Genomic DNA, 17,329 nt, shown 5'->3' with positions numbered 1-17,329 from the left:
CTTGTTTCAATTCTTTATGAAGACGTAGCTCTCTAAAATCTTAAAGCAAACGGGATATAGGAAAAGCACATGCTGCTGTCTCGATATAATGGCCTGTTATCGACTTCTATTTTTACGGTAACGAATGTACCTGTTTGGAAATACGGGGACCATTGTTGACTCTTCACAAAAGGTACATCTGTAAACGCGCCGTTTTTTTCTTTGCAGTTAAAATTCTTGCTTTTTTCTTCTTCTTTCTTTGAGGCGTGGCAATTGACTTCAATCAAAATTTGCTGCACTTTAGGCGAATATGAAATTATTTTTTTTCCTGAAAATCTGAGTATGACACGAAACAGGTTTGATGTAACTAATGAATGTACACTATAGGGTCATGGGTTGACCCGTGCACAAAGTAAAACCACGTCTAGGCATTCTTGCAATTAAAATATTCCAGATATTCCAACATATTTCAATGATCACATTCCGATGAGATGAGAACGGCATAGTAGATTATCATGATTTCTCAGCCGTTGCGGCGTGCATTTTGTAAATTATGTTTGTATTTTCGAGGCACTGAAGAGATAAACACATGAATAATCACTTCGGTTTTGCCCTCTCAAGTTTTTTTCTCAGCCATTGGCTGGCGCATACCAGAAGTGCATGTGTATTTTACAATATTGATGTACTTGTATGCGGTTCACAAATCACAATTACTGTATATCAGTTCAATGTTCATCTAAATGACAATGCTGTTGGTATGTACTTGAGAACAAAGCAGATGACAACGTGACATCAATTTGTGACGAATTATCAGAAAAAATCGATGCCAATTTAATTACAATGAGCGAAGAGATAGAGGAAAAAAATAACGAGCGAAAAATTATCGTCGTATTCATCTGTTCATTGTTTATAAATGTTTTTCATTCTTTCAATCCGGTTATAAAATCAACGAGTCACTTCTACAGAGATTCTAAAACAGCTCTACGATGAGTACAGTATGAGACCCAGTTTCGGCACTTTAAACCCTGAAAATTTTATATTTTTTCCTGGTTGAACTGAATTTATTACTTTTCAAGCTTTCGTGTGTCATCACCATCATTTTGTTTTTCAAATCAATTCAAATAATCACCAGTAAATTCTTTGGTGATGTGACACAACAGTTTTTGGTTCCCTCCACGAGCCTCTATTAGGCCAGGGGCGTTCGATGTGCTTTGCGTTAGACCGACAGGACTGATGTCGAGTCCTGCATTAGGTACAAACATTAACATGTAGGGCCTATATACAAATTCAATGCTTCGTCTCAAGCGGTGTCGCAATTGTTAGTTTTCCTTTTAATATCTATTATTCATCATACTTCTAAATTTTGTAATGAAATCTTAACTTGTGCTTCGCCCTTGCTATGAACAAGTGCATATGTTGGACAAATAAGTTCCGTCAATGAACAGATGAATTAATCTCTCATTCATTATTGAATATCGCTTTTAGTCATGGCCTGACCCTTGGAATATTTGTTGGTTACATGACAGATCTCTGACGTTCGTCGCGAACACATTTTGATTCGTTTCAAGAGAGGGAAAATGTGTCTCACAAACTTTTTTTTTCCCATAAACTCATTCATTTGTAGAGAACACACATAACTGCAAGAATCGGGCTTTTCTCACAAAGTTGAATGCAAAAGAAGGAGGTGGTGAAGAGGAAGAAGAATTTGTTGAGAAAAAGTGATCATCGAACGGTTTTTATTGATAAATTCATATATCATTCCGAGCTTCAAATACATTACCGTTTGTCTCTTACTTTTAATTTTGAAGAACTGACAGACCATTCCTTTTTTAATAGGTAGCGCTGCTCTGTTTACATTATCATCATTCCATAAAGCAATGACTATGTAAGGTCTTGCTACTCTGTCATTAATTATGCGGTAAAAAAAAAATCACCTCTAATGTATTACATTCCTACAAACAATATGAACAAAATCATCTGTGGGCATCGCGTTATTGCACACACAAGGCGGGTAACAGACTTGGTTTCTGTCTTTTTGTCGCAGAAATGTCACGAGCAGACAGTAACATTCATTTGTTCATCTCCAGTTTGGATAGACAAAAAAGGCCAGCGATTCTTAGTTTTGGTGCCAATGTCATCCTGTCCTGGAAAACGTTGGTAAAGTAAAGAAAAAAAAAGGTATCCATGTTGTGAGAGATTATACCTCGTTGTCCAAACCCGGAAATATGTTTTGGTGGGCGAACAGACGAGATAACCCCGAACGCGCGCTTTTTTGCTGTTTCAGGGGGTTATGGGGTCATATCGCGCCACTTAAGACTGACCAGTCCCGTTTTTTTTTATTGTGTGTGTATGTTTGTTTGCTTGTTAAATCTGATGTCTCCTTACACTGGTAAACAGATAGAACAAATGGGTTTCCATTTTGCCTTCTTTAAACCAAACTCAAGTTTAGAATAAAAGCTAATCATTTTCACAATTTCCTTAAAGATACGTAAAGACTGAATTTACTTATCTAACTGAAAGATTGATTTATCTAACAATATCGGGCTGACATTATGGGAAATACGAGTCGCTTGTCTTTACACACACAAAAAGACGACTCTAAGTTTGTTTTCATGGAATTATTGCAGCCTTGTATAAGAGGAGACGACCCCAAACTATAGATTCATTTTTGAAGGTTTTGAAGTGCTTTGTTACTCCCGGAGACGAGAATCTATGAAACATTCCGGCAGATGTAAGAATAGAAATATTATTATCTTACTCATCGCACACAATTTGTGATGGGATTAAGTTGGGTTGTTTCTTTCTTTGGCAAACTGTTATAAAATCCCCGAATCTTTTGATTTGAAGAACGTTCTAATCATATTCCATTGTTGCTTATATTTTTGTTGGAATGTGATACCGCACATTCTTTTATGTTTGTATATCTGCTTTGTATATTCCAAATTGATTTTTTTGGTTTTCTTGTCATTTTAGTTGCGGCTGGTCCCGCTGAATTATAAAAGAAAGTGTATTTCTTTTAAAGATCTATGTCGATGAATTTTTTTTTTGTACATGCACTTCCTTTTCCACTGAAGTCTTCCGTTGCACGAGAACAAGACAGAGGCAAATTATGGAGAACAGGTCATTCCTGAATGTTTTTGATAATGTTTATATATTATTGTACATTCCTGCTTTTATGCCTGCGAAGTTGTGTAAAGTAGAGATATTTTTGCACGTTTATATTCTATTTAGACTTTGCTCTCACGGTTTTTTTAGTCACGTGAGAGCCAACATAATACGAGATGTCGTCTGCATTACTTGTGTTTGCAATGCAATGGATGAATTGATTGACTGATTCAGTAAGCAAAGAAGTTTTCATTGCTCTCTTTTTGTAGATGACATGAGAAAGCGACAGAGAGTATTATATTCCATGTACGTACATTCCTATATATTTCATGACGAAAGGAAAAAAAAAAACCAACACACGTGTAAAGAATAAGAAAAGTAATCAACAAACATACACGCTGCTGTCGTCTGATTCTTCCGCTGTGATTATATTTGTGATGGTTGTTACTTGTGTATATGACCTCCTTGACGATAATGATGATGATGGTGATGATGACGATGATGACGTCGAAGAAGAAGAATATTATGATCGATATATGTGTACATATAAAAAAAACCCATAAATTGAATATCACATGAACATAATGAACTTTAACATTTCAAAGCACCTCACACACACACGCACACACACACATGTATATATACCTACACACACACACACACATATATATATATATATATATATATATATATATATATATATATATATATATATATACATGTACATATACGTGTGAAGAAATAAACCGTTGGTGAATACAGCATGAACTTTGTTGCAGCTTTGTTACTTATTTTTTTATCTTGCCAACACGTGGACTACCTTATCAACATACATATATATACATATTTATATATAATGTATGATTATCTATAAGCACTGAATATATACATTATCATATTGTATATATACCACAGTCAGCGGAGTCATTACGTAATATCAAGGCTTAGATTCCCAAATTATGTGGAATAATAACTCTTTGGCTTGTACATGGTCATGACTCTTTGTAATAGTGAGGCAATTTTGAGTGAGCAAATTTGTTTGTTTGTTTATTGATCAATGATTAAGCAACTAAATCACGTACCTTTCCCCTAAAAGTTATCAATACGAAGTTATTACAAGACTATGATAATTTAATGCTGAGGATACAACATATTCTTAATGATATTAGGGAAAAACGAAATCTAAAACAGTATTAGAAGATCTGTGTACAAGTCGATGGGAGTCGTGTGAGATGATGGCATCCTTACCTAATCCTGTTTAGGAATGTGGTTGCATTTGATGGAAACCTCCACCTAGCTCTTCGTCTTGAGTTGTGTTTGATCAAGGATGTACTAGATCTAGGATAATGTTCATTATTGCCAAGGTTCGTTAGTCCGACACACACAAATTCCATACACCTAGATGTTCGTTAATCCGAAAATAAAATGGGGTTCGTCAATCCGGTTCGCCATTCCGCAGGTTCGTTAATCCGAAAATTTGATAAGGCTTGGTATTCCGATGGTTCGTTAATCCGAAAGTGGTGAAATAAACATGATGAGTTTCGGAAATTCCGAAAATGAAATGATGTTGCGTAATAACAAACCTAATGAACATTGCTTCGTTTTCAGATTAACGACAATTCGAAATATCGAACCATTATTTTCACATTATCAGATTAACGAACCTTCGAAATAACGCAGCGATTAACGGTCTTTCGTCAAACGAACCTTCGGAGTAACGGACCGTCAGAAAATAAACGAACATTCAGAGTAACGAACTTTGTTATCATTATTATTATCAACTAACCTTCGCGGAATATCGAATCTTATTTAATTTTCGGATTAACGAACCTTTGGAATTACGCACTGCAACATTAGATTTGATGGAAATCTATAGCGAGCTCTTCGTCTGTTTCTACTCTATTTATCAAATCCAACTTGAACGTATACAAATAGTGTAGAATTGCATCTAAGCCAATGACCCGTTTGAAGTTTAATCGGGCAGGAACTTGGGCTCTTCATTTTCTTCTTCTTTAGAGACGGCTACGCACCTTTAAACGCTGAGCCGAGAAGACGCTGTGTGGCCACGGGCGATGCCTGTGATGGGGTGTCCGTCGACACGTTCACCTTATTGCGACAACCCTTTGTGAATTCACGTAACGAAGCTCTTCCTCCTCAGTAACGACAGACAGACTCTTCTCTGACATCACGATCAGTCTTCTACCAAATATACTCCCCTCTTTCACACTGTTTTCTATACCTATACCTCTTTGAGGCTGACAAAACTCCCGGCGGTGACAGAGAGTGGATGAAAACAAATAATCAAGAACCCACTCTGGGGAAGATTGATCACCTGATTGTTTTGTGTCCATTATGGAAAAACGTGCCGTGCTCTCTCCGACAGACTCCGTCGACGGAGAAGGGCAGATTACTTGTCAAGTCGCTTGATACAATTCAGGCAATCAAATTAATGTGGGGGGGGGGGGATCAACAATGGATCTCTCTCTTTCCAACTTCGAAATTCGGGTGGTATCAACCAGACAAGTCATCACATTTAGGTATTATACTTTTTGCTTTCATTACGATAATGATAACGATGGTAATAATGATTAATGTTAACACCGTTGATGTTGCCTTTACAGGTATCGATTATTGGGATATAAGTAATCAAAATATTTGATCTGACCCTGCTGATGTCTATCTCAATCTGTCACATCGTGTCGAGTGTTTGGTAAACTTAGGATACAACGCCCATCAAACATTGCCCATACAGTATCGCCAGTGCTGATTGAGACGACTCTCCCTACACATCTATAGAAAGGTTTTCCTGCCGTGGAGACCGGTCAAAGAACAGGCGTAGTGTCGATTCAGTTCAGTTCAGTTCAGTTCAGTTTTATTCACCATCAATTTAGGAGTATACAATAAAAAACATACACAAAGATACATAGCTATATACAAAGCAAACAAAAACAAAGCAGAAAACAATTAAACTTGATGGTGGGAACCCCAGGAGAAGCAGTGCTTATAAATAGGGGCCCCAGTAATGCTTAAATATTAATATACATGTAAAACAAACAAGCAAAAGAATTAATATACATTTCAAGGTTGTACATTTGGTTCGGTGGGAATGGGAAAGGAAAAAAACAGCATGTATATATAAATACATATATATGCACAGATACCACGGAAAACAACAGCGAAAATCCAGGAGAGATGAAAGAAGAGTAGAAAACAAGGTGAGTATGATTGGGAAGGTGGGAGTATATAAGCGATAGATGGACTACAGACAATAGACGTAGTGCTCGCAAGCAATGATTTTCATTCATGTGAGTACAAGTGTGACTACGATGACAATAGATTTTTTTTTTTCAATTTTCCCTCGGAAGGAGCAAATTAAAGGACAATCTCTTAAATAGTTCTTACATAGTTCTGATTCGGGTTTTCTTTATACATAGTTCTGATGGAGTGTTTTTGCAGTTTGTCTCTTCCTGTCGAGGCATATTTATGATTTCTAGCACCACTCTTAAGTTATAACTCAGAGGTCCATGAGGAAAGAATACTTTATATCTGAGTCATGTCGTATGCAGCAGTGTTTTCACGTCATCATTAGATATGAGATAGACACAGTACATACACGTACTTAATTGCCCCATAGATATATTCGATAAAGAACATTAATTTAGTGATGTAACACTAAATCTTATGCTTATGATACACTTAAAGTTAAGTACCCTCATATCTTGCGCTTGTGATACACACTTTAAGTTTAATAGCCTCACACCTTATAGAATTAACACCAAATAAAAAACACACAAATAAACAATTTTAAAACTCATATCTTCCTTAACTTGGAACAGGAATGAACATTTCAATTGGTAACTTATCAAACAACTCGATTTCCACCAATGAGAAGAAATTGATAGACCGCGGTGATCAAAATGGAGGTAATGTTTGAAGCAAACTCTACCACTGTGCGAGCAGTGCGTGATATGTAAAACGCTTTACTACCAACATTTTGCCCGTAAAGAACCTTCCAATAAGCTTAGAGATGGAGCAGTTAAACAGGCCTTGATTTCACTGGCCATTCCACAGTAACGTGTCAACCGTGTCTAAATGAATAGGGTGCTAAATTAGACGAACAGAACTGTGAATGTTTCCTCAAACCGGATCTTAAAAAAGAAGTTATGAAACTTGTAAATTTTTCACGAAACATTGATATTCATTACACCCACATGTGCAAATTGGACGAAGTTATGATGTCATCACTTTACAAGTGTTCAATTAATCTATGCACAAATTGTCACTTTGAAAAATCCTTTGTGACATGAATTGAATAAGGATAAGTCTAATCTTGGTTTTACAATGACCCAGTAGTGATGTCTAATATGGGGGGGGGGGGGATGGGTTAAAGTCGATGCATCATCGACTAAAATCACGATTCTTTTTAATAAGATTTTTATGTTCCAACTATCATGATCCTTGGGAGAGCTGTTAGTAATAATTTCACATCCTGTATGGTAATTAAAGTTTGTTGGGTTGCAAAGGAGAGCACTACAGAAGTCGCACTATCACTCCACATCCTCCTCTTGTTTGTTCAAATTCACCAATGGGAACATAGTGTGGAATAAAAAGGAGGAGCTAGGGAGTGTTGCTCCTTGCGGATTAATACCTTCGTTTACCTCACGCTATTCAGGGGAACGTCCTCCCTATTCTCCAAAACAAGGCGGAAGTAAGAGGGTAAAGGTCCTTCGCGCTTTTTTCTCCTTCCACATAAACCTCTATTCGAAGACTGATTCCTATCTACTGCCCTCAATACCAGTCGCTCCTACAATGATGTATTTATAGCGTGCTCGACCACGTACCCTTTCTTGCTAGCTTTGTTTCTTTCTTTGTGTTTTTTTTTTCTCTTTCGTCCTCGAACTTTACACTTCACTGACGACGTAAGTGCCATGCACCGGTGAAAGTCGCGTGCCGTCACTTTTAAGATCTTGAAAAAGGTCATCCAGTAATGAGAAACCTGACCTGCCCGAGGAAGTTAAAGGTAGACAACCTCATTTCGAGAATCTGGAAGAAAGCGTACTATCACTCTTGTTTTATCTTTATATCAATCTATCTATTCACGTATCTATCAATTTATGTATTCATTTATTTCATTTCATTGATTTAGAACTTGATTAATTAACTGAATGATTGATTGCTTCATCAATTTGTTGACTTATCTAAATTATTCACCGTTCAGTCTGATACTTTTATTGAATTTTGGGAGGGGGTTTCGCATAATGATACAGTGGGTTTGGGTAGGGGATTTTTTAAAGTTGTGTGCAGATATGACAATTATGTGGAACTCTTTTCTAGCGAAGACCCGAGCTGACACCACCCCCATCACTTCCAAATGAAAATATGTTTTTCATCTAATTAGATCAACTGATCTCAGATGAAGGGGGAGGGGGGTGAGCTGGGGAGGAGAGAAGGGAGGAGAAGGTTCTCCTTCTTGCCGGGGTGAATGAACAGGAAGTGGTAGGAACATTCTCACTACCCTTTGGTCGAGTGCTTATCACATGACATTTGGTAAAGAGTATACCTTTCTACGAGAGTGTTTTCCAGAACCCGAATGCACATCGTGCATCTTTACCTGCTTCAGGGAAAGAACAATTGCATATTGAAATGACGCTAAAAAGAAGAATCGTGAGTTCATCGAACTGCTGGTGGTTTTAAAAAGAAAAAGAACAAAAATGCGAGTTTAATAACCATAATGACGGCCTGAGAAAACGTTTAACCTCTAGTACTGTGAGTAGCCATAAACAAATCATCGCACACAAACTGCGAGCAGGCTGGAACATGCAAAATCTTGAAAGACGGATTCACGAACTTCGAAATAAGACGTTTAAAGAAGGAGAGGGTATTTTTGTCTGAGCACCGCTGCAGCTGATTCGGAATACAGATGCCATTTCTTTATGATTGAAAGAGGCAACTATGAACTCGATGATCGTAATCTTATTTTTGTGTCCTCTTGATCTGTGTAAAATAGAGATGGATCCATATTTTGCCTGTACGAAGCACTTCTCTCCATTTTGGCATCCAAATCTAACTGAGAATGTAAGAATATAGCGATATTGTTTGTTCAATCCGAAAGAGATGCAAGGAAGAATGAAATATATAAAATTCAGAGGAGGAGTTGCTTGTAGAAAGACAGATAAACAGGTAAAGTGAGGGCTCTCTTTAGAGAGTTATATAGAGAAAGTGGAAAAGATATATCTCTATATTACAGAGAAATACTTGAATGGTAGATAGAGAAAAAGAAAAAGAAAGAAAAGAGTTTTTTTTTTCTGTAGTTTTCCTTTTGTCTTTCTGTTTGGAGGGGGCGGGATGTATAATCGAAATGCTCAAACTGAAGGAGCGCTATTTCCTGGAATACCAACTTCATCCGGCAATCGCGGAATCGCTGCCACCTGTTGGACAAATCAAAAGGCGGACACGAAAATCATGCCGAGTCAAAACGGCGACTGGCTGAATAGAGAGAGAGAGAAAAAAAACTAACCAAAACACACCATCTGCAAGCTTGAAGGTTTACATGGTATCGCGTAACCGTTTCACTCTTTGGTTAAAAAGAAAATATCATTATACACATCAACTTGAAAGGATGCATTTAAAAAAGTTAATATATAATAGTGAATAAAATATTCTTCCCTTCCTATAGCTCTTTCTCAAACTTTATAGACCCCTAGTAATACCAACATTTAATACCAATCAAAGACACAGTTGGGCAAGGGCTTTCCATCCGTTATTTTGTATGAGTGGTTTTGTCAAAACCAATAGTTAATGTGCTTTGATCTTTAGTATCTCTTTCATTTAAACTTAATTTCTTTATAGATATTGATATGGACACAAATAGACTACACATTTGTTATTCAAATGTTAAGATTATTTATTTGTTAAAATTATGGAAACTGAGTGGTGAAAATTCAGAAAATTGATATTGAAAAAATCAATTAAGAAAAATATGTGTCACGTAATCACATGAAAGGTTATAATGGTGGTTTAGTAATGTATGGGTAAAATCGGTGACAGTCTGGTACATGCAAATCACGGCTAAATCACACATTCGCTTGAACACATATTTTAAAAGTAATTGTTTTCATGAATTGAAGGAAAAGTTATTTCATCCACGTATATACTGTTCTAGAGTTGCAACGATTATACAAATATTAAAGAAAGAGGAGATATATTTTACAAATTATTTACAAATTAAAAAAAATCTGGATTATCTTATAAACAAATATTCTAACCAATTTGAAAATGACTTTTGACATCCTTATCGAAAACAAAAGACTATGTACAACAAACACTGATGAATATATTACAAGGTGTAACCATGTTTTCGACATTCGAGAAGACCGCGAGTAACATGGGGTGAATGTCCATTGTTTACCATTTTAACAAACACCTCGCCACTAAGTTTCTTGAAAAGAAACATCCATAAAATTGAATACTTAAGTGATGTGATATATAACTTTTGTGTAACAATCGGCTGCGATCAATGTTATAGTGTCATGAACCTAGAAATCATATCATGTTTTAAGTTATCTATGTATATAAAGGAAAAAAAACTTAGGTGTGGGTCGATCCGACTTTACTCTTTTTTTTTAACTTTAACTTGAACAAAGTAACTTAAACGCTCGTCACACGTTCAGAAGCAGATTTTTTTTTTCATTTTTCTTTAAGTCTAATTATGTACCTCATAATCATATCAATATAAGCAGCTGTCAAATGTCAATATCTAACGTGTTATAATTTCATGCACTATAATAAGGTTTCTATTATGTACTTGGCGCCATATTTACGGGATTGATTTTTTCCAGATTTGTAGTTGTTGTATTCAGGAATCGTTTGTTTTGCTTGGCGAATTTCTTCTGCAAATATTGGGGTAACAAACACACATCATGTTATTATTTTACGCACAGATTCTTTTGTTTTTAATCTAACCATTTCAAAAGAGAGCGCCAACTTAATACTGCAAAGAGGTTAATCTTCACTTGTCCTTGAATAGAAGGTTATGCATATTATTTCGATACAAATATAATAACATCGCGGAAAAGGGTAGAAGAGGGTCTGTCTTGCTTCACATCCATATGATTGTATGACGATATACTCGATGTTATTTTTTGCATGTTGCGAACTGAAGTCGCCACTCAGTACGCGGGTTTCGGAAGAAGCGTGCTTTCGTTTTGGTTTCGCTCCGAAGAATTGCAAACTAAAAAAAAAAACAACAACGGAGAATGAAGTTTTTAACGAACAAACGATCATCTCATATTTTCTATGTATACTTGTCTAAAATATTTTAAACAAATTCTCTCTTTGTTTGGCCCATTATCATTTTTTTTTAAAGGAAAATGTATATATGTGACGTAAATTCGATTCCATTAAAATTTTCCGCGAAAAGAAACGGAAAGAATATGTTTTGAAGAATAAAAAGAAAGAAAGAAAGACATTCAATCGATAAAATTAAATTTCTTCACCAAACTCGGGCACTCGCACACAAGAATATGACCTATCCAACTTCCTCTGAATAGCAAGGAATGATGAAACATGACGTTCCACTGATTTTTTGTTTCTCTTGCCCATCGTGTTCTCCCTTCTAGAGTCCTACAAGAAAACCACTCCACTACACAAGTTTGTTCATAGTCATAGTGATCCTATATACTTACCACTTACCTGCTTACTGTTGTATATTGGCTAGAGTTCATGAAAGTACGTGCCATCCTGCCTTACACAGTCATATTTTAAGCCCAAATTGTATAAGCAGTGTAATATCCCAGTCACCTACTGGTACGGGAATTTTACCGTGCTTATGTATTATGTTAGTAAGATGCATTTTTTTTTTTATTGACTGGCAGCACTATTTTCTCGAAAACCTTTAACTTGTGACATGTTGAATTTAATTCTCCGCCGTTCATCGGTAATTATAAATGTACTGATTTGTCTCTTCATGCGTGTCTTGAAGATCGTCGTAACGAGCTACAACAGTCTCAAATCTATTTAGAGAGACAACAGTCTGCTTTGTGTATTTTGATTCGATGTGGTGGGCTGTGCATTTCAGCAGACTATAGTATATACGAATACATAAATACAATCAGTCATGATTATACAATCACGTGACAATGATCAACTGACTTCATGAAACTTTCACGCGGTTCGATACAATGAGAATGGGGACAGGAGAGAGCAGTATGACGTTTGAGGGTTTGATGGCGGGTGTTGAAGGGGAGAGAGAGGAAGAGAAGGTAAGGGAGAGAGAGATGGGGAGAGAGAGACAGGAGGGGGTAAAATAGTGAGGAGAGCGCATGCGTCTTTCGCAGATTCGAAGCTGAACGTATACCCCGTCTTCCGCGGGAAATCTGAGGTGATTTTTGTCGCATTCCACCTGCGACTGTACACCAATCGGAAAACCTTCTAATGTACGTGACCCATATCTCTGCTCTGTTCGACTTTAAAGCCCGTGCAAAGATTTAGGGAATGGAAAATAAAGCAAAGTTTTCCCCTACTATAATACAGTCATCTTTTAAAAGGTGTTTTTGTATTATACTATACTATGCATGAACGTAATTTACATAAAATATTGAAGCATTCATAACAGGAGCAGAATGTTTGGTAATCAAATAAACACATATAGTTCTTTTGCAGACGAAGGATGTAAAGCTTTCAAAGTACATTCATGTTGGAAGTTCCCCGAGTATTTGGTCGCAGGCCAGTTTTGTCAGGCGGCAGTTTTGCTCTCTGAAGGCTTATTCATCGATCTCATGTTGCTGTAGGATTTGTATCATTGGACTTTAGTTTACTAACCAAGACAATAGACATGCTCTCTAGGAACACATCTTAGAATGCAAAGACTTCACGGGGACGAGACGTCTGAGGGAGCTCCGATCGAAGCTCTACGGAGATCTTCCGGAGGTAGAATGCTGCAAGATCTTCAAGCTCTAAGCTGCGAATATGAAACCCGAATCTAAATCGTCAGCCGGATCTCTGTTTATCTCGTGATCAGACACCTAGTCATAATTCCATTTTGTCTTTTAAAGAAGATGTGACCTTTCAATTCCAAAGAACGATTGGAGCAAAGTCTCGAATATATAGGTTGGACAGGTGTCGCACCAAATTGTAATTCTGTGTAGAAGGTCTTACTCATTTTAACAGATTTCATTTCACTTAATTTCCAATATCTTTCTTCTTTTACTATAATGTTTGATGGTTGTTGACCAACTTTGATCATTGCCACTGATTTGAAGCATGGTAACTTTCTTTGAGGTGAAATTTTCACTTTGTCATGCCAGATATACGGGACTAGACCATTTGACCATTTTGACTTCGTAAAGTTTTAAAGTAATCATAGCGCATACACAGTAAACATGGCTGACGGTGTGTAACTTTCAATGTCTCGTTTGGCGTTGCTGAAATCAAACCAGGTGTGTTTCGTCTGTCCTCCAAAGTCACACCTGACCACTGAGAGTAAACCTCAGACGACTGGTCGCCAAGGCGACCCGCACTATTTATTGCCACTTGGCACTGCTTGGCGAGGCGGGAACATGACTTTCTGAAAAGGGCGGACACGTTTCTTTGCTCGACTTAATTCCCTGACTTCGTCATAGCTCGCTCCGCGCAAACACGGTAAAGAGAAAATCGGAACAATATGTTTACTCGCCTGCCCGGGCTATTTCGGATAATTGCTTTAATGACATCTACAAAGCAGGTGATGATTATAACGAGCCCCAGAGCGCTCGAAAGGGGGGCACGAAATACAACATTAATCAGACGGATTAAAATGAAGTTGTGGCCAGTTTGCGGACAGGGTGCCAAGATTTTACTCTCCATAGCAGAGAGGGTAAAGAAACAAGTCGTGCCAGGATAGCATCGTTTGTGGACGGAAACTGTCGAAGTAACGTGCTGTCATTAACTTATATCAAAGGATATTAAACCGCTTTGTCTTTGCTTAAACTTGAGATACACCATTTACCACATTGATAATCCGCCGTGATAGAACGTACGATGCAATAACTGGTACTACCGAAGGCTAATTTGTCGCTTTTGGAATGAACGTAAATTATCATTCCCGTTTTGAGGTTGATACAACCGATGTGTTGATAAACACGATAGCCTACGCTGATCTATGCTTACACAATTGGTCGTTTAATAAATTGACGTTGTCACTGTTTTCTATAATACATGGAAATATTTACTGTTTAACCAGGACTAATTTAATCATTTGCCTTCAATTTCATTTTTTTTCTAATTGAATCATTTACCTTTTTATCTTTTTTATTGGATCATTATCGCTTTACATGACATATGAGTATAAGAGTGATTTATGCCCGCTAATAATTAAGGACAATATGATAAAGAATCCAAACATTCCGAGGATTTGAACAATCATACAGGTAAAGCAGGGACGGCCGGTGAAATTAATCATAACCATACGGGAAGTGAGACAGTTATGAAAGTTATGAAAAAGTGACTTAGTGTGTGATTAACATTGGGCCCCCCTCAAAAGAATAATTGGTTTCATGACATGATTTTGACGTCACCTGTTTAGTATGCCTATAATCCACTCTTTCTTTTTGAGAAATGTTGCTAATCTCATACTTTATAGATAGATATCATCTTATTACACATCTTTCACATCATTCAGTCTTCCTGTTCTTTAAGTATTTAGACTGCTTGAGTGTTTGTGCGTGGGGGTATACTAGTGTACGCTTGGGGATTCTAATCAGGTGACGTCACGGTCAAGTCGAAAGTTCTCCATGAAGACATCGTGAATTCATTAAGACATTCAACATTTGGAATAGCTTTCTCGAAATGAGATGCAGTATCGGGTTCTTTGGTTTCAGACGGAAAACATTATTCTGGCCTGCCTGTAGTCGCTTAGAAAAAATTGCACTTGTTATCGGGGGAAGAATTGGGGCGAATTAAAGTCAAATACTGGGGAGTGATTGTAAATTGTCCCCAAATCGAAATGCGGGCGTGTTCCCCTTCTTCCGCTGTATATTACATGGTGATGTCAATGAACCTAGGATATCTATACAAACGGTTGTAGAAAGAGGACGCGTCTTCGTATATATCCCGCCAAGTTCCGATCGGCTGCATATGATATCGAAAGCCCCAGATTTTTCAAAGAAAAATGCGCTCAACAGTTGCTTAGGTGCTGAGAGAGGAGGGGCTTCCGTAAAGTCCGCCTTATTAACTCGAGTGATATGGAACGCCATGCACACTTGTTGTTCGGCTTGAGCCATGGTGTCTTTCAAAAGGCCTAGTCTAGCTTAGCACAGACAGCGGGGATATCGAATAACGCACGCGCCTTTTATGCTTCTTATGACGTATATATACAGACATGATTACAGCTATTACCCTGCAAGCATCTGTTCTATATGTTTAATATCATGAGCGTGGGTGTTTGTGTCTGTTAGAGTGAGTGAATGAATATGCGTATGTTTGTGTGAGTGCTCGAGTTTCAATTTGTGTTTATTATAATTATAAAGGTGTAACTATGTAATGTCGGGGGTGGGGGCGGACGGATTGGCGGTCTTAAAGAAATCTCAATCTTATTGTAATTGCAGACATGGCAGAATTGGTTAATGCTTCATGTCGCAGTGAACTATAATCAACTTAAAATGACTGTTGTTTTAAAAATGAATTACTACCGGTAAGTATGTCAAAGGGTGACGACATGTACTTACTTTGAGAGAGCAACGTGTAAAGTTGATGCGAGTCTCTTACTCTCCATTAGATCAGATTCAACGTAAATGACTTATGACACAGCAGTTAGAAAGCTTACATCGTCGGGTTAGAATGTGAAATATCAAAAGAGCTTCTACACATAGAAACGGTCAAGCTGATTGCTGGTCGCTAGCAACACTACATGAAATGAATATATGAAAGGAAAAAATTAATATGGTTTGTGATTTCTTGTCTTCATTGGCGCATTTTGCTGTCGCTTTAATTCAATTTCTGTGAACGAAAAAGTAGTTAATGTCCTCCTATACAACAAGGAAGCAAAACATAATATGCAGAAGCTCTAGTGAAAACATATAAACGAACTGACACTATCTTAGAAATGTTTGAAGCAATATATGAATTGTATTGTCTGTATTATATTTTACCCTTTTGCTAGATAAACATATACTACATTATAATTGAATTGAACTGAATTGATTATTGATGTCATGTTTTGCTCTGCAATGGAAAGTCGACGTGGAATATATGATAAAAGTGATGAAGAATACTTGTGATTCACACCCATGCTCCATACGGCAAATCCAAAGACGGTAAGAAATAATTACCATGCGGCAATAAACAAGGGGGTGGCTGATAAAGCATTATGTTAAAGAGAAGGCTCGACAAATGGTAGAAAAAGAAAACAAAGTAGGCCTATCTGTCGTCCTGCAAATGTATTCAACGAACATCTCTGCGAACCCACATTTGACCTTCTGATGCTCCTGTCCTAATTGAATGCGATGTTCAGCTCCTACTCCGCCATTTGTCCGAGCTATCCGGGGATGAAAAATATGTATCAAATATGACGTGTTGGGCTAATCCCTCCGAGAAGACAGAGATCCCGGGATCATCGACCTTTTCGTTTTCCTTGAACCCCTTCAAATGCTGTTTCATTCTAGGCGCATGCGTGCGTGGGAGAGAGACAGCAAAAAAAAAAAAAAATATATAGAGTGACCCGGAGCGTAGGAAGGGCACGTGTGTGTGCGTTTGTGTGTGTGTGTGTGTGTGTGTGTGTGTGTGTGTGTGTGTGTGTGTGTTTTAGGGGTCTGTGGGGATCTCGAAAGAGGATGCCCAGGGCACATGCTTTCAAACGCTTTCGTTTTATACTCCTAGGTATACATTCTATTGTAAGAGAAAAAAAACAAACAAAAAAAACGAACACATTCGATAAACGTTAGCTGCGATCGCAGTTTATGTCCCGCATGATATATATACATACATATATATATATATATATATATATATATATATATATATACATATATATATATATGTATGTGTGTGTGTGTGTGTGTGTGTGTGTGTGCGTGATAAAAACCTAAAATGGCATATATACAACGCTTTATCCTGGCGAGGAAAGCGCACGTTTTAGAAACAAGACACCAAACAGGTTAGTCATCGCATTCTTCATCAAAAAAAAAAAAAAAAAAATTCTATGACTAACCTGTCTGGTGTCTTGTTTCTAAAACATGCGCTTTCCTCGCCAGGATACATATATATATATATA

This window comes from Diadema antillarum, unplaced genomic scaffold (assembly GCF_040938485.1).
Source record: "Diadema antillarum isolate AM-2024a unplaced genomic scaffold, OU_Dant_1.0 seq00000993_RagTag, whole genome shotgun sequence".
In the NCBI taxonomy this organism is placed as follows: Eukaryota; Metazoa; Echinodermata; class Echinoidea; order Diadematoida; family Diadematidae; genus Diadema; species Diadema antillarum.
The sequence above is the reverse complement of the archived record's forward strand: the minus strand, read 5'-3'. Positions refer to the sequence as shown.